The 19,371-nt window shown below is 39.3% G+C and overlaps 1 protein-coding gene across 1 annotated transcript in view; it reads left to right on the forward strand.

Annotated features, from left to right (window-relative positions):
- Positions 1 to 19,371, forward strand: part of cttnbp2 (cortactin binding protein 2) — a 165,381-nt gene that overhangs the window by 14,472 nt on the left and 131,538 nt on the right. The gene's annotated exons all lie outside the window — the stretch shown is intronic.

Raw genomic sequence — 19,371 nt, forward strand, 5'->3', positions numbered from 1 at the left:
GCAGCTTACACTGTTTTACAAACGGTAGATTTTAGTTGAGTAATGTCTGAGGAGCTGACTAAGTCAAAGTGGAGGAACTCGCCAGCCACAATCAAGACTAAGCCTTTGGCTGATGGCCAGTGGTAATTTCTCACTCACACAAAGAATTAGTTTTACAAAGGCACAATGTATAGAGCCTCTTCAGTGCTGATGAAAGAAGAAAATCAGAACCTCATGAAAGATCTTTTACCCTCTGCCATTCCCACACTGACAAGAAGTAAATACTTGGAAGCCACTGAAAAAAATGGCCACCAGTTGGCAATGAAATTGCTTATGAGCAGTAGATGAGTAAGTGCTCTCCTTTTAGCTTAGTTTGCACTCCACCATCTTCTGAGAAAAACATTTGTCTTTCAGTTTGGCTGCCTGTTCCACCAGCAGAAACCAGAGACTGAGCTCTGGTGGTGCGTGCTGTGCACTACATACAACAAGTTTAATAGAAAGAGGAGTGCCTGTATTTTTGATGGTATTAAAAAATATACTTTCGGGATTTCTAAATACCCTGGAGCACCAGAATACTGTGATACTGCCCAAGCCTACAAAACAATGAGCTAACGGAAGCTAAAATATACTTTAAGTGTATGTAGGACTGTAAAGCTTCAGCACTCATTCCCATTGGGGTTTGCGTTACAAGTTATTACTGGAAGGACACTATAAGAACGCAGACCTCCTCTGAGGCCCAATCATGCCATGTTCAGAAAAATGAAAGACCCTTTGTGTATCCATTCTTTGATTCACATCCACTTCAACATGTATGGGTTCTTCCTTGGTCCATATTACAACCTTTCAAGTTCATTGACAGCCATGCTTGTAGTTTTTCTGTTATCCTGCAGACAAACAGACAGACCAAACTGAAAGCGTAACTCCTTGGTGCAGGTAATGACAACTTACCACTCAGTCAGTGCAGTTCTATTACTGCAATCAGTGATGTGGGCAGAGCAAGGCACAAACATCACCAGGTCAGTAGTTCACTTCTAAAAACAATAATGTAAGCATACTAGAACTCAGAGACACTGTACTGTAAGACATCCTGGACAGTTGGTCAGACAATTTCTAACTGTTGGGCAGTTTTGCTCTGTGTGTTTTGGTCTCAGTGGGAGAGTGATCATACAGATGGAGAAGTCCAGATTGAATTTTCTGTGCTTTTGTGAAAATGACTTGTTGGGATGAATTAATTGGCAAGGAGTAATCAGTGGAAGGCCAATGAAATGGACACTATGATACCAGTCAGTGAAACTGCTGTAGCTGTACATGAATGTTACAGTCCATTCACATACAGACACTAAGAGGCAGTCTCCCATGAGCATGAAGTGTTGAGCATATCAATTACATACTTAAAACGCCAAATTCAAGCAGTAACACAATCAAACTTACTGCTCGAGGCTGCGGTAGACCAAAAGCTCCTGTGTGCAGCGAGGAAAAATTTGGGTAAAAGCACAAAATTGTCATTTACCTTCTATGGTAAAATCTCAGAAAGGTATGAAAAATGACATACCACCATACCACCAAGCCTATTATTAACATTCACTGCATTCACTCCTGAATAAACTCTACGGAAAGAGTGTTGCTTTTAAGGTGGACCAGGGTAACGTCCCCACAGATGGTCATGTTTGGGAATCCAGGTGGGCGATTGCCGTTCCTGCTCACCAGTGGCCAGACAGGCTTCCTCAGAGGGTGGTCATGTGATCTGCCATATGACTAAGCCCATGGAGCTGCTGTCAGCACTGTGCTCGTACATGCTTAGCACAACACAACACATGCCCCGAGCCATCAGGCTTTCTCCAGCATCATGTTATCTCCAACCATCTAGCTATTTAAGGCATGCCCTGTTGCTGGGCTTTTCCAGCTCTCCCTCAGCCACAAACACTCAGCATTGTCTGTCTTCCTTATCGCCGCTCATCTCCTTTTTGTTCCCGTAAATCTTTGTGTTTTTTGGATGCCCTGTCCTCTCTCAGTGTGGCTCCCTGTCACTTCTTTGTGTCTATCTCTCTTCTTATCTCTTTGGACAGACAGTTCGGCAGCTCATTACTCACCATTACTGTCTTTCTAGCAGTCTCTCTCTTCTTCCACATAAATCTTTGAATTTCTGTCCTCCTTTTGCTGTGTCTCTCCCTCTCTTTGGGCTTGCACAGCTAATCCGAAATATATTAAAAAATCACAGTGCACTCTGTGAGCCACAAGATAGAGAGGGATGCTTTAGAAAGCTTCCCCTGATGAGTTCAACCATGTGCTGTGCAAATTTGTGACCCTTCAAATCAAGGGAAATAATCTTTTCATTTTATTCAAACCGAACAAAATACTGAGCAATATTATCATCATCCCTACCTGACCCATCTTTTTTTGGGAGGTTTTGAAGATATTGGGAATAGAATTGGGATGAGAAGAAAGCCCCTTCAACCAGGAAAAGTATTTTTTTTTTCTGTCAGCGTGTGTGTAGCCTGATTGTCAGTTGAAAAACCTCTATTTCTGAGGTTTTTTGCTCTTTACTTTAAGAGTGTTTGGAACAACAATCTGGTTTAAAATCTCCACACAAAGAGCACAAATCATCAATATTTGCAATGTCTAAATGTGCAATTATAATGCAGAATATTTTACATTCAGTTAAAACATGAAAGAAAGCCCCATCTCTGTCTGTCCTCCGCTCTTTCCTCTCTTTCCACGGTCCAAAATCAGGTCTACACGTCTTGGGTTAACCCTCTCTCCAGATACACATAGACACACAAGCCAATCAGCATCCGTCTCTGATCGCTCGGTCGCTTAGCAACCAGACCCCCTAACCCGGACTGTTCACAGGCTCCCAGGCTCGTGTTTCACTGACATGACACTTAGGAATGAGAGTAAAAAGACTCAGTCAATTGCACTCCCAAGCCAGCACCAGCCTCCCCATTTTAGGGGAAGTGGTACAGCCCGCTTGTCTCTGGAAAGCCTGTTTCTTATGACAGTCTTTTTATTTTTTTGGTGGGGCGGTTTTTGAAGTGCTGTCAGTCAATGCAAAAGACGAGACCATTCCCATGGGGGTGGACTGTCTCAGAGTTGAAAGAGCATGTCTGAGTGTGTGTGTTTGTATGCATGTATAATACATGTGAGCTGGATTATTTTCATATTGATAAAACAGACAGTTGTTTTGTTTATTTATTTACTTATTTTTATTCATTGATTCAAGCATTTAGTCTGCACTAATTTTTTTTTTTAAACCTCAGGTCTTTTCCTATTGCATTTTCCATTCATATGAGAGGGCAGCATGGTGAGGCTGAGTTCAAACCCACCGGCTGTGGGGCAGTTTTTGCACATTCCCCCCATGTTAGTGAGGGTTTTCTGTGGGTTGTCTGACCTTCTCCCACAGTCCAGTGACATGCAAGATGAATTGGAAAAAAAAAAGACTTTAAAAAACCTTTTTTCAGTCTGTTTCAGAGGGGCTTTCAAATCTGATACCTCTGTATAACCAGGTTTCATATAAGAAGTTGACTAAAAACTCCATAATCCATAATTATTAAAACATTCTTAATTGCACTGTTCATGCATTTTTATGTAGCAGATATGTAAAAACTTTCTTAAAGTTTCAACAATGCTATGGTTACCATCTGGTTAGGTATCGGCTGGGCTTGGGCTGTATGTAATAAATCATACCTTCATACCTTCCTGAAACTTCACTGGGGTGTACAGTATACAACGGTATAAGGCACAAACAAATAAATAAATAAATAAAATAAATAATACACAATGGAAAACCCACAAATTGTTATAAAGTAATATTGTCACAGCTATTTTCCTTATTAAACAAAAATAATAAAACTGTACACTGTACAGGAAATGCAGTGATGTTTCAGTAAAAAAAACATCTAATTTTCATAGCGATTATTTTAATATACTCATTGTATTATTATGTCAATATTAATACGTATTGTGTATAAATTCATCTTTTATCAGAGGACACTGTTGTCGAAACTTGCCGCCATTTTAAGCCATTAATATCCCAGACTGAATAGAGGCTTTTACATAATTTACCCTTTCTCCTCGCTGTGTTAGAGTGCCTGAAGACCATTTTTGCAATGTGATTTATTATTCCACCTTTATGATAACCTTAGGGTTCCTTAATGCACGTGAAACTAGCCTTCTTTTTGTGTTTGTTGGACCACTGAAAGTATGTAATTAAGCCTCTTTCTGCACAGTGGGGCTCCTTATTACGCATTCTTTCATCCTGTTTTTGCGTATTTATATAGTATACGTGTGCAGGAGGTGTGTGTGCTCACTGTGTGTGTGTCCTGTGCATGCAAAAATCTTCACTGTGAAACGAAGCGATTGGTGAAGTGCTCAGGAAGTAGGTCATAGCAACCATCCCTCTCGCTCTCTTTCTCTCTTAATCCTCTCTCTCTCTCTGACTGTAACCCCCCCCCCCCCTTTATATAGGCCTATATTTCACTTCTCAGCCTCCATTCTCTCTTCATTCTTCACATTATTATATAACACATAACGTTCGGTGGAGGCTTTTATCTTAAGTGCCTCACAGGGCTGCGAGTGCAGATATCAGGGGTGGCCCCAGTGAGAATCGAACCCCTAACCCCAGTCTGTCTCCTCGCACAGGGAATGCAGGATTTTCTTCTAAATTCAGACACCTTAATGTATGTTTTTGTGTTTCTGGGTCAAAAATAAAACCGAGCTCGTTAGGAATAAAGAATCAGGTTGTTCTGGTTGCTTGGTGCTTTAAAAAACACCCACAGTGCTGTTAGTTATTTACTGTATTTTGGATGGAAATCATGTGATTATTAAGTTAAAAGCTAAAAGTTGTGTTCATCAGTAAATCTGATGATTATTTTGCAATTATTCGATTAATTGTTTAGTCCAAGTATGTGAAAAGTGAAAAATCACTGGTTTTGTCCAAAGATATTAAATTTATGATAGGGACACAACAATTATGAAAGTCTGTGTAGATAAGTTTGTTTAAAATAACAATTTGGCCGATGCCTATATCGCTGATTTTTATTGTTTTGTTTTTGTTGTTATTCATTCCTCCTTGTGTGCCAGGAAAAAAAAGAAATCTTCACTATGAAAAATAAAGGAACTGTTTTAAATTAATTTGATTATTCATTACGCAATTTTTGAAACCTTTATTACAACCTTTCACATGAAAAGGGTCCTTTTTTGAAAAATATATCCTTCAAAAGCCTTTTTTGGACCTATTGGCAACTGCCTATTCAATGAGAGGAAATCGTCAGCCCGATAAAAAACATTCTCATTCATTTCAAAAATGAGAATATTTGTATCATTGTATATTAAATAATTTTTTAATCTTATTTCTGTCTTTCTGCTCTGGTCTTCATCCTCAAGTTTGCTCCTTCTTCCTGTTAATTTGTTTTTTCCTTTTGTACGGAAGTGTTTCATTCAGCAGCTCAGCCCAAAATCTCCCTGTTCCACTTTTCCCTCTCACCATCTTTCACTCTCTACCTCAGGGTCTCTCTGCCTGTTGATTTAATGACATGGCTGCTGTTTGATGTGGGTTGAGAGCAAACACACACACACACACACACACACACACACACACACACATGTCAGCTCCATGTGAAGAGGTGGGGAATGAAAGGAGAGACGGTGATACAAACAGAAGAAGCTAACTGTACTTGTCTTACCTGATCCTGTATGAAGGAGTTACTGGAGCAAAACCTCTGAACACTGAGCACAATAGAGTTTGGATGTGGGACAAATTCTTTGTGTGTGTGTGTGTGTGTGTGTGTGTGTGTGTGTGTGTGTGTGTGTGTGTGTGTGTGTGTGTGTGTGTGTGTGTGTGTGTGTGTGTGTGAAGGACTTTGTGTTTGTAGAAAGTATTCAAATCTTCTGAGAGCTGTGAAACTGAACTAAATGAAGACCTGATCTGATATTTTTCTGGCGGTCAGTCGGTTGGTCTGTCTGTCTGTCTGTAATCGAGGCAGATCGCAGGTGGCACACAGTAGGTGGTAATTATAACAAACATATACTGACGGAGAGATAATCACATAAGTTCTAATGAATACAGCTGTCCGTCTTCTCTGTAATGTTGCAAAATGTGAAGTAAAAAGCAGTCAATAAGCAATTGTAATTTTAACAGTCTTAGTTGCTTACTTTAGTTGGTTTAAACTCACATTTTAGCTGTTAAATTCAAGATTTAGTCAGTCAAATGCTGTTTTAATTTTAGCCATAAAATCAGTGAATACTTGTCACCAAAATCTTTGCTGACAAAATAAACGCTGTTTGCAAGCTTTGGAAATGGGTTGGAGATGTTTGTGAAATCTTCTATCATGATAGATGTTCTGCCATGATAAGATCACAATATAGATTTTGCAGAAAAGATACAGTTGAGAAATAAATTATTTTACCAGACAGGAGTGCCTGATTTAAGCTGATCCAGTGAACTGAATATTTGATCATCTCAAGAGTACAAAACATGTCATATAGTCCCATACATTGATTGCACCAAAAGGAACCGCAGAGATATTTAATAGATTTGTGCCACATGTATTCCTCAACGAATGAAACAGAAATTAATTTGATTATTTTATCGCTGAACAGTGATTTGACAGACTTCACAAATGTGAAAGCTGTTTCTTTCTTTTAAATGATTGTAAATGTAATATATTTAGATTTTGGACTATTGGTCGGACAAAACAAGCCTTTTGAAGACATCACCATGGGCTTTTTCATTCTTTTTTCCTGCGCTATGATGACTTAATGACATATTGATCAATCCAAAAAGTAAAGATGAAAATCATCACTTAAACCCTGTACTCATTCACAGGTCTATATCGCATGAAAAACACTTTCTGTCCACTTTTTTTTAAGGTAAACTTCCAAAATGTATGTAATCCAGTACAACAGCTCAGCCACATATTTTTCCTTTAATGAGTTTATAATGTGCCGTTTTTACTCAGAGGTGTTTAGTTCAGACGTTCTGTTCTACTGTACTGCATTATGTTGAAATGTGTTTTTAAAATTTCATAATAGATCAATATGATACTGTCCAATTCCACACCACTGCAAAGTGCAGCCTTGGATAATAAACAAATGGTTAAATAATAAATCATGTTTCTGTATACATGTTGCTGTCAACTTCATACCAGCGGCAGGTTGCTGTGTAGCAACAGCTGTATTATATGTGATATAGGAACATTATACTTGAACACACACATACTGTGAATACACATTTCTCTGTCACCCTCTCACATCAATTTACACACTCATGCACAGTGCCGTTAAGTGTGTGTGTGTGTGTTTGTGTGTGTGTGTTTCTCACACACACCATGTAATAGTGTGGGTGTTCAGCTGGAGCAGAATGAGAGCAGCAGCTGTGAGTGGCCGACTTCAGGTTACCATAGAGAGAGAGAGAGAGAGAGGGGAGCACTAAAAATATGACACCCCGTTGTTTAATTTTTTTTTCATCTTTTCAGCAACCACTCTCCTGTCTTCTGTATTTTTTTCTACCTAAAACAATATTTGTGGGTTATCTGTGCAGCCTGTTAACCTGCTTCTCTCCTGCTGCTGCTGCTGCTGCTGCAGCCGGAGGCAGCAGAGAGGAGCGTGGGAGTTTTCCAGCTGAAGCAGGAGGATGAGAAGCTCGGAGAGAGAACAGCCAATAAAACTTAACTGCTAATAGCTGTGGTAGAAATGAGAAAAGATGCAATTAAAACACATTCACAAATTAACACCTGCTATGACACCGACGTTTGTAGTGGTGTCATGAGCGGCACTAAAATGCAGTATGACTTATTGGAAACTTTTCATGATTTTTTAAAAATTTTTATAGCTATTTAACAGCTCAACATCACGTTTAACAAATTAACGTTTTTAAAAACACCTTTACCAGAAGAATTTAAAGGGTTAATTCTAAGCAGGCATATCACCAGATATTTAGTAGTCGATACCAATACCAGTGAAATCACACAATTCTTGATACAAAATTTGATACCATGGTTAAAAAACAAAAAAAATACGAATATATCCCATCGACCAAAACACACAGTCCCTATATTAGGAGCATTTCACTTTAATTTGTATTTTATTATTAATCCCTGATGATCTACTTTGATCTTACATTAGCAGTCTGTGTGGGTTCATGAGATTTGTTTGGCAAATAAAAATGTATTATATATTGATACATAACCTACAGAATATTAACCCTTTGACATTCTGCTCGTTGAGAAAAAGATTTGTGTATCTTAATGCGAAAATAATCAAAGTACAGTAAGGGTTTTGACTACTAAAATTGACTTGAGAGAGAGAGAGAGAGAGAGAGAGAAATAATTTCGTAAACTAGATTTTTTTGCCTTTTGTGGTAAAGGTAGTGATTTTAACATAATAATAATAATTTACATCTTTAATGAAATAAAAAACAATACTTACTACTGTTAATACATTATATTTAATGTTATTACATCATATATTTGATGAAAGGAATTATATCGGTATAATTTTTTTTTTAACCAATTCTGAGATGTTTCAAAGTAGTGCAATAGAATACATACATGGAAATATCAGGACTGATAATACTATTGATCACTGTGGAGTCTGACAGGCTGTTCTCCGATGAGCCTACAGTTGTGGAGATAAATGAATAATGTTACGTTTTCAGAATTTTGACATTCAGTAATCGGTTTCTGTGACATCCCCAATCGTAACGATATTCTCCATTTATTGCTTTCTGGTTGTGTTATGAATTTAAATAATAACCATTAATCCCAATAAATCAGCTTATCATTGATATTTCAGCGTCTTCACAATTCTATATTAACCAAATATAAGGAATTTCTCACAAATGTGTGTTTATGATATGTGTTCATGAAAAGGAAAAAGGGAATATTAGTGACCAGTGTATGGTTAAACTAGTAAATGTTATCAGTAGTGGCATTAAATTCAGTATTGGTCCATGTGCAATCGCCATAAATCACCATTTTGATTCGAAGGGAACTCTGGTTTGTCATAAAACAGGACGAGATGGCCTTTCTTTCAAAGTAAAGTTTAGCTAAAGAAGATGTAATTTTAAGACCAACTAGTGGATATACAATATCACTACATGCTTATCTTTCCTCAGTGACAGCAAATGAGGGAGCAGTTTCCCCTTTTAGGTCAGGACTTAATGGGAAATGTGGTTTTAATTTTGAAAAAAAAAAAAAAAATGAACACCGGCAATACAGTGTCATAATTATTAAGTTACCACAATTAATTTGAAAATAATATTCTGATGAGGAAAGCAAATTGCCTGCAAGTAAAGCTGCTTTTAATGCCTTCTGAGTAATTTTAATCATCACATTTCACTGTTTTTGCTCAGAAGTATTCATCTTTTTATGATTTATTCATGCTAAATGTTGCTGTTGCCTTAAAATAGACAGAAAAGGGAAGAGAGAGTCCTGGTAAAGGTGCACTTCAGGGTCTTCTCAGCCTGCAGCTGTTATTGAACAGGTTAAAACGTTCAGTCTCTTCACTGTTGAAGTGCCCTTGAGCAAAATGAACTGAACCACCCACTCGATCTCGGTGTAGTCTAACACCTCAGCTGAATGTACTGTATGTGTGTCACGATGGCGTTTGCCAAGAAGCAGATCCGTGGAGCTCGTGTGACAGGAAGATGGCGACTGAGTCTCAACTTGTGTGAAATGATGGGAGGAGGTGTGTGAGAGGCTGTGAGTGGACGGGACGCTCTCATCTAAATGTCAAAGAACGACTCTGAGTCATTACAAAATGGAGGCCAAGATGTCAATTGTGTGGGTTTGTGGGCTGAAGCCAGGTGATTACAGGCTGTAAGAGACGGAACCAGCGATATGACGTTTTTTCGCTGTGCTAATGGCGGCGCTGTGGGGATGGCAGTGTCGGTCTGCCACTGTGGTCCAGACTGAAAAATACCAGCAGCTATTAGACAGACTGTCATGAAATGATGTGCAGACATTGATGTTTATTAATAAGTTACAGTAACAAAACGATAACATTAATTACAAGAGACTTTTTCCTTAGTCTGCGCTCTGTTGATTCTGGGCTTTAGCGCCGCATTTTGAAGTGCTATCCACGTAGAGTCTGTGAAATTTTAATGTATCGTGATATAAATGTCTTTTATTTTATTTTCTGTTGGCTTTGCTGTAGGGCTGTGACATTAATCAGATTTTATTATTTTCATTTGCGATTTTCGCTTCCTTCGATTTTCAAAACAAGATAGTGAAGATAAAATGATTTTGTGCCACATGACAAGTACCAGCGTTGCTCCCATTTTCCTGATTTTTCTTTGTGAATCAGTGGCAATGTCCCTCCACCCAAAGTCCAGACAGAAGTTTCAAAGCAATTTGCAAATAGCGTTGCCAATGTTTTCAATTATATTTTATTGTATTTCCTTCCCGTGCATGCTGTGTAGAATAATCACAGTCCACCGCTCCTCTGCTCAGTCTCATAGTCTTTACATTGTAATGACGTCACATATTTTTAAGCAGTTTTTCTTGGTGCCAGGAAAGTTTACAGATATAAAACTACCATGGCTCAAAAATAAGAAAAGAAAGATAAATAATTGACTGTTTGAAGTCCAAGGGGTTCTGTCAGCAGGTTTACAGACATCTCTTTAATAGGCATATTTATTTGGGTTGCAGGGGATTTTTTACTGCAATACTGCGAGTGGCCACTCTGGGAAAAACCTGGCTGCAAATCAGCCAAATTTGGTGTATAGAACACAATATTTTTCAATTTACACCCAAAATGTGTTACTCGTTAAAACAGCTCAAAATCTCACAGTTGGTGTAGTAATCCTGAATTTCTGTTGTTCGATATAATTTGTCATAACACAACTAAAATGCATTAGTTAAAATTCCCAAATTTGCTATAGCAAGCCCATATTCCCAAAGCTGATATATCATCCTCAAAATGTTTTTGTAATAATGCCAAAATTACTATGCATAAAGATTATTTCTTATAATTCCCCTTTGTCATATAGGGATCCAAAATGTGGTGTAGCTCTGTGGTTATAATCCACAGATTTGTTGTAACAGTCCCTAAATTCCACCAACTGTTCTCCCATGTGGTACACTGCCCATTTCATATATTATTTGTTAAAGTACCAGACTTTGGTATAGCGCCTATAAATACGTGACTTTGTTGTCTGATAGAAAACTGTCTGTGTGAATAAGTGAATCTGGAGGGATTTGCTTCAGTCAAAGCGAAACAGCTAAATGAATGAATGCTGGAATTTCCCAGCATGTTCACAGTAGTTTTAAGCATCACGTTGTAATACTGCTGAGTGCTTGAGGTTTTAGTTGAGTCAGTGTGGGAATAAGGGCTTCTACCTCCTTTTCCGTTTCAGCCATTAATCGATTACACCTCCCTCCAGCACGACTCGCTCTCCCTGTTGGCTTCACAGTAATGCATTGTAGCGAAAGCAATTAAATTTACAAGCATTCAGCAGCTACTACAGCACTCCATCTGCATTTTTTTCCTTTCTCATATTCACCATCCCCTCTCCAAGGCAACGGCGATAACAAACACCCTGCCCCCCTCACATCCGTCTGCGCTTTAATGTTCTTCACGGTGTGATCTTCATGCTCTTCTGTTCAGGGTGAAGCAGAGTGCTCGGCCCCGGGAGGGGGGCTGGAGGTGGTGACTGATGTGGGTGAAGAAAGTGTTGTTGAGGGGGTCGTGAGCTGTGCTTCAGCACAGCCACTGCTTTGTCTAGACATTGCGTTCCTTAGAAACACTGGCTGCTCTGTTCTCGCCCCTGACAGCAATTTCTGGTCAAATATGCAGAAAACAAGGTTTCTTTGCAGAGGAAATGGACTCTTATATATGATTTGCTTCTCATCCAGAGGTATTTTGTATCTGACATTTGGGATAAAGGACAGCGGGTCACACACCTGTTGGACAATACATAGCTGAATTTTGTTTCTTTTAGTATCCTGAACAAATTATGTAAAAGATATGTACAGTACGTGATTAAGGTGCTTGGAAAGTTTGTGAAATCAAGTGGTGCTGTAGACTAATGCTTTTCACGCACTGGTTAATCAGATTTCCACATCAAAGAAATAGAATTAAAAGTTACATATAAGAGGTAATCATAAGTAGAGGTGAAAGTTAGTGTCTTGCTTGGTTGCCTTTGATTTTAACTATGGATGCAACTTGTCATTTCATTATTTTTCAGTCAGTACTGTCTCATTTCGTCTGACCAACAGTCCAAACTTTCAAGATATTTAGTTTGATATGAGATGGAAAAATGCAGCAATATTATATTGAAGAAGCTAGAATCAATGATTGTTGGCCTTTTTTTTGATACTTGACTCTAAAACAATAACTCAGCTCAGAAAGTTGTTGATATTCTGTCGATCAATGAATCAATTGTTGCCATGCTTGCGTAAACGATAAGAAAATGCTAAAAACCACAGTTAGATTTAAGGCTGCATATTAGTCTGACTCACGGGAAGTAGGTTTTGGTTATCAGCCTGCTATTGGCTGGCTGTTTCAGTCAGCATTCTCCTCCCCTCTGCTGTCTGTGTGCTACTGGTTTGTAGGGGCTTAGCGTTTGTGATTGGTTAAGAGAAATACAAACAATACAGAGCATTTTTTCCCCACTAAAGCAGAATGATAAAGGGTGCTTCCAAAGCTATCTCTACTGCTGACACAGTGCAGTGGAGAGGCAATATATCAACATTGTGTCTACAGTAATTTTGCAATCTGAGACTAGATGTCAGTTTTGAATTTTTGAAACTGTAATATCTTAAGTGTCACCTTTTCCTGGTTTTAAGGGCTGCAATACGGTAAACCCACTTGGACCCTGGTCAGACGGAGCACCTTTGAGCAGCCTGGGGTGGCTTTTTGTAATGTTTTTGTGAGCACCTTGCATTCTTCATGTTGTTGCAGGTGAGCCGTGAAAACCTAGAGCTGAAAAAAACGTTCACTCAGATTTGATAACAGCAGCGTACAGTAGTTTGTGCTAATGTTAGCTAACTTCCATTGTTGCCTCATTAGAAAAGCAGCAAGACAAATCTAGGCAAAGTGTCCCTCTACTGCTTTCTGTGGTTTAAGCAAGTGTAATAAGGCCCGACAACTTACAGCAGATTGTCAAACTGTCCCCATCTCATCCCATAATAAGACTTGAACCAACCATCACCCAGGCAAAGCTCCTGGACCACCTCGTGTGTACTCCCCTTGATTTCCCCTCTTTTTGAGGGTCTCATGTTCCAACATGGATGAGGCTTGGATGGTATCTAATTTTTTATACCGTCATACCACCCCTCTTAAGCTACATTTTTTTTAGGTCAAATACAACATATTTATACATTTTGCATTAATAGGCATTGGTTCTGATTGTGGTGCCATTAGGCCTGACTGTACTGTACACAGGCTTTTATTCCATCCAGCTCATTCTACTAATTAGTTCATCCTCCCTGATGAAGGCCTGCTAATCAGCGGAGTCAGCCACTGTGGTGATTTGTTGGAATGAAATCCTGCAGACTCCGGGGCCTTAATGGCAACGGGGGCTGAGAATAACTGTTTGAGAGAGTGCCAGCTCTCGTCTGTACGACAGACACAGATTAGAGGGCGTACCTGCTGCTTTGGCCCTGCCGGTGTGCCAGTGACCCTCTGGTTTCACACCAGAGCTGCTTCTCGCCTCACCATCCGGCTGCTTGGCAGGACCGGACTGTGTGCCAGAGCTGGTTTGGACACCCAGGTCCTGGCAGTACAGTGAATAAAGCTCCATTCTGCAGAAATGATGATGCTAATACACCAATATGAGCTGACTACTTCTGCCCATAAATACTTCTGGTCAAACTGGAAAATGAAACATGTAATATCCTCTCAGTTGTAGCTGCATTTAAACAGTTTGATCCCAAAATGAGATAAACACTGAGAGAAAAATGCGTAAACACACTTTAAGTTGCTTGTTGGCAGAAAAAAAGTGCACATTATGGGATGCTCTTAAGACTCAGAAGTCACCTCAGGAGCTTTTGCTTACATTTTTGGGGGATAAAACTGTCCCTGTTTTGATGATACTGATGGAATTAAAGCCTCATTTTTAATGGAGCAGTTGGCTTTAGTAAGTAAGCAGCAATACAGGAGACATCTATAAAAATACACTCTGAGAATTAGGGAAGTAAAAGCACCAGTTTCGTGCCGAAATGATAACAAACACTGAACGTTTTCATTAGAAATATGAGGATTGTTGTTTTATGTTATTTTAAATTGAATATGATTTTTTTTGGATAGTTAGTGGAAAATATTTAGCAATTATGCAATGTCACTTTGGGCTGTTTGAAAGGGTATTTGCCAATATTTTTATGTCTTTGGGCTGGCAATAGCCATAGTTGGAGGCGTTATATTTTTAGGTTGTCCGTCCGTCTGTCCGTCCCATTGTCGTGAACGTGACATCTCAAGAATGCCTTGTGCGAACTGCTTCAAATTTGGCATGAACATCCACTTGAACTCAAGAATAAACTAATAAGATTTTGGTGGTCAAAGGTCACTGTAACCTTGCGTCTGTTTCATTCTCATGAACGCAGTGAAGTGATGAGATTTTTAAATCCAAAAGGTCAAAGGTCATCTTCATTGTGACATCATAGTGTTCTGCAAAAACATTTTTTTTTCTTGCCATTATTCAGTGTCATTTCTCAGAATCAGAAGAAGAGACATTGGGTCAGATACTGAATTGCTGACACTTGTACTGTACTGATTGTACAGGTCTTCTGTGCTGCCAGGGGGAAGATGTTTGTGAAGCCTCCATGTTTTCACAGTGAGGGATGTAAATTATAAGTGCAACTTGCCTGGTTCACAGAGGCATACAACCACAAAGCGGATCCACGGATGGAAATGTTTCTTGTATAGATACACGTTCTTGCATACATACACGTGACAGACACGATGCCACAAACTCAAATGTAACAAAATTGTTTTCATTGTTTTTCACCAAGCTTGAACGCTGGAAATTACGTTAAAACCAGTTTATGGTCAAAGCCAACGCCTTTTTACTGCTCTGTTTACACCACAGGCCTTCATCGTTGGGGTTTGTTTCCTCCTGCCCTTCCCCGCCTGTTTTAATTCAGCCCTGTGAAATGTTGTTTTTAACAGTGCCAGGAGGCACCGCGTCATTACAGCGTGGTCTCTTTATGGGAAGCCCTGGTATGTACATTAGAGGTTTTTTGGGAAGGGAGGAGGCATTAGAAAGGGATGAGGGGTGTTTGGAGCTTATGTTGAAGGGCTGCCTTCTATATGTGTGTGTGTGTGTGTGTGTGTGTGTGTGTGTGTGTTCGTTCCTGTATTTCTGTCTTTGTGAGGACCAGTTTTGGGGTCCAACCTGCAGAGTGAAGAGACTTTTCTGCATTTGAAAAAGTTGCCAAGGTAAAATATTGTCATTAAAAGTGTTGCGTGTGTATGTATGAGTGTTTGGATGATGAAGATAAGATTATAGTGACACAGAACACAGTCATACAGCATGTACTAATTTGTGTGTAACATACTCCTTTCTTCCCGTTCTTCAGAGTATGATTTACTTTACTGAACACATTTAACCCGCCTCTGACCCTTTCATATGAGACTTGTCGCAAGTCTTCCCTTTTTAAAGCGATGTTACACTGTAAATCTGGCAAGTTTCAACTTTAAAAAATCTAAGAAATCGATTGCCTTAAAAAATTTAACTATTTGTCTAAATTTATGTTTACTTTATATCTAATTATTAAGGTTACTTCAAATTTAGTTCTATTTAGTTCCTGCAGTATAAGTGGATTTTTTTTTTTTTTGGCTGCTACAATGCCCCGCTAATTCGGTGATTAACACATTTCTTTTCCAATAGATACGTAACATAAAAGTCTATTTATAACTATTATTTTTTTATTTGAAAGCTTTTATTATGAAGCAGAAAAAAACAGGAAAGTTATCAGCAGGAACTTTCAAGGATAGTTGGGCTTGAAATATGGACTGCCATCTAGGTAATACACTGAAACTATGGTTAATTGCCTCATACAACCCCACTTTAGTTAATCCAAACTATCCCTTTAACACAACTCCTTTAAAGCTGAAAGCAAACATGAAATAGTAAAATGAAACAGATATCGGAAAGTCTAAACACGGATGAAGGAAATAAACTATTTCAAACCACAGAGATGTAGTCAGAGGATACAAAAGCACTGCGAGCTCAACACACAGAGACTTTTTAAAAAGCCTCTCTCTGGTCTGCTGAAGAGACAGGAAGTGAATCTCGCAACACACACTTGTTTGTGAGGGAGCAGTGTAGCCGTCAGGGATTGACTATGGTTGGTGAGTCGTCGCTGCTACTTGTTTGGAGGAGGTCGGGCGCACGTTGGCCCCATTCAGCGTATAATCCATCTGTGGTGTGACACGACACAACTCAGCATGTTTAAACTGGCAATAGAAACCCAAAATGTGGCATGGTTTGGTTTGGAGCTGTCGAAAGTGCCAGTGGAAAAGCCAAATGACTGAGTGACTTTGTGTGAGGCTGAAATAATGTTCCCCTGTCCACGCACTTTATCTCCCCTGCTTTCTCCTTCCTGACACTAATAACCGCCTATCTAAGAATGAAGGATCTCCTCTCCCTTTCTGCTCTTGTTCCTTGTCCTTGTCCTTTGTTATCTACATGGTCATTCCAGTGTTGCAGGGAGCATCACCATGACTCTGATTTTTATTCTCTTGCACTGTCTGTAATCTAGTTATAGTCAAATTATATATCTATTATTATTCTATCTACTGTTGCACTTACTAGCAGGTATTTCAAATGAAAACATCTGTTGATTAGCTCAAATTAAACGGCTGCTCTTTAAAAGGGTTAACGTTTAACGTTTTAATCTTTTTTACCTCCGCGCCGGCAATAGCTGAGGCTGGAGACATTATGTTCTCGGTTTGTCCGTCCATCAAATTCTTGTGAATGCCATTTTTCAAGGCATTGTGGAAATTTCTTCAAATTTAGCACAAACATTCACTCTGACTTCAGTTGGAATTTGAAGGTCATGCTGACCTTGAAACTTGTCTCATTCTAGTGAAAGTGATGTGTCAGGAATACCGTGAGGGAATTTCTTCAAATTTAACAAACATTGACTTGGACTGAAGGACAAGTTGATAAGACTTTAGTAATTAAAGGTCAAGGTCACTGTGATCTTGCATCATCTTTGTGACCGCAATATCTGAACATAGCCTTGAGGGAGTTTTCCACAAATTTGGCACAAACGTTCACTCGGACACAGGAATTAACTGATTTTAATCTGGTGGTCAAAGGTCAAGGTCACCTCATTGAAAATCTTTTTGGCTATAACTCAAGAATTCATATGCTCAAATTTGACACAAATGTCCAATAGGATACAATGATGAAAATCTAACATGTTATACCCAGAAGGGTCAAAGTTCAACTTTGACGTAATGTTCTGCAAAAACACTCCTCTGGCCAGTACTTAACATCGTAACTCAGAAACAGAGGGGGAGTTATTTGGTCGGATGCTGAATTGGTGACACCAATATTTGGTGTCCACCTTGAAACTGTGCTGATTGTGTTGTATTTCTGTGCTTGTGGGAGGACGATTTTGTGTGAATTATCCATGTTGTCACAGATGATGTAAACTGTAAGTGCAACAAGAGTGGTGCATAGAAGCATACAAGAGCATGGTGGTATTTCTAGGTCATCATAGATTGTATATCCTGTTGGAAAGTCTCTTCTTCCCTGCGTAGTGCCCTTTGTAGGTGTCCTCAGGCCAGTTAGTGGTATTGGTGGAATATTTGTGTTTGACATTTTATGAGCTGCTGGAAGAGAAACTGTGATCTAAGGAGTATGCAGTGTTACGTAGAGGTGATGTCTCCTTTCACGATCAGGAACACACAAAGCCAGGAAAAATGTTGGTTGAGCATTAACCTTTTTAAGTGCACACATGGATCAGGCGTTCACAAAAGGTGAATCACCAGTATTTGCCACTTTGGTGAGCTGCAGTCACCTGTAGCACTCTGTAGTTACTTAGTGACTTTAATGGCTTCACTTAAAAGTCGTACACACTTTACGGATCTACAGGAAACTGAGCTGTGGTGAGGACCGACGATCCTGTTACACCGACATTTCCTGAACTTCTGCCGACATGCTTTTGTGCAAAATTAAAAGTTGAAAATGCTCACCAAAATGATATGTCACAGGAGTGCCCACACTTAATTTATCTGAGCGGGCAGAAAGCTTTGGAGACACTCAGTTCAAAGATTTCAGTCATTATCTTCAGCCCACGATATGCTGCTGCTCTTTTCTCCGACTTGTAACTCATTGACTACATTTAACTGGTGGCCTAATCATCCATCTGTTGGACTGATTTAATTCCTAAAAGACCCACAGAACCAGCAACTTGTCTCGACAACGTCACTACAGAGCGCTGCTAAAATCTTAAATAATAATGATAAAAAAGGTGATCTGCAAATTCATCCTCAATGAAAAAAACGGATCCCTTGCAGTCCTACTAAGAATTAAACCAGTTGGTATTACTTGCTGCTAAAGACACATTTTCTTCAGTATGTTTGTTTTTGGCCCTCCTGCTTTAGCTTGGGAATCTAAACAGAGAAACACACTCAGTGCTGTTTTGAACACGCTGCACTTTTTCCCAGGATGACGAGTGACCACCAGCCACAACCAAAATGTTCTATAAAGAGAGTTTGCGGCTGTGGCATTTTGTCTTCCCTACCAGCCACTTTGGCAGGTAACCCATCATTCAGGCGTTTCTCTAAAAGTGTCATTTCTGGTAAAATGGTGAAACTTCAACGTTTCACCGGCTACTGTGGCCTTCTGACAAACAATTTGATTCCCTGCCTGGAGGAGCATCGTGGTGTTGTTTTTCTGTCTATATTTGTCTTTGTTTGTGATAGGGCTGTCTGTGTGTGTGTGTGTGTGTGTTTGTGTGTGTGTGTGTGTGTGTGTGGTCAGGTGTCCAGGAGTTGCTGAGCTCTGTGATTTTTAACTGATGTGTGATATCAGAGGAGCTGTTGGATATGAGCCCTTTGGCTTGTACCTCACCCTTTTTCATCTCACCTCTCTTGCCAAGCTGGTGGTAATACACACATTCAGGTTAAGTGTGTGACTGTTTATAAGTACTGAGGTGTGTGTGTGTGTGTGTGTGTGTGTGTGTGTGTGTGTGCGCGCACATGCTCAGAACTAGTGTCTTTTAAAATTTAGTAGGTATGCACCGATTGTAAAATTTTGGGCCAATACAGATTTTTAAAGTAACAATTTGGCCGCAAGCTGATTCTGATACCGATATTTTTTGTACTTTTATTGTTGTTGTTGTTATTATTTATTTCCCCTTTTGTGCCAGGGAAACAAAGAAACAAAGAGACAATAGAAACCCACAAAAATGTAAAGGGATAGTTCAGGATTTTTGAAGG

Source organism: Plectropomus leopardus, chromosome 7, assembly GCF_026936395.1.
Source record: "Plectropomus leopardus strain MGB_pleo_1.0 chromosome 7, ASM2693639v1, whole genome shotgun sequence".
Lineage (NCBI taxonomy): Eukaryota > Metazoa > Chordata > Actinopteri > Perciformes > Serranidae > Plectropomus > Plectropomus leopardus.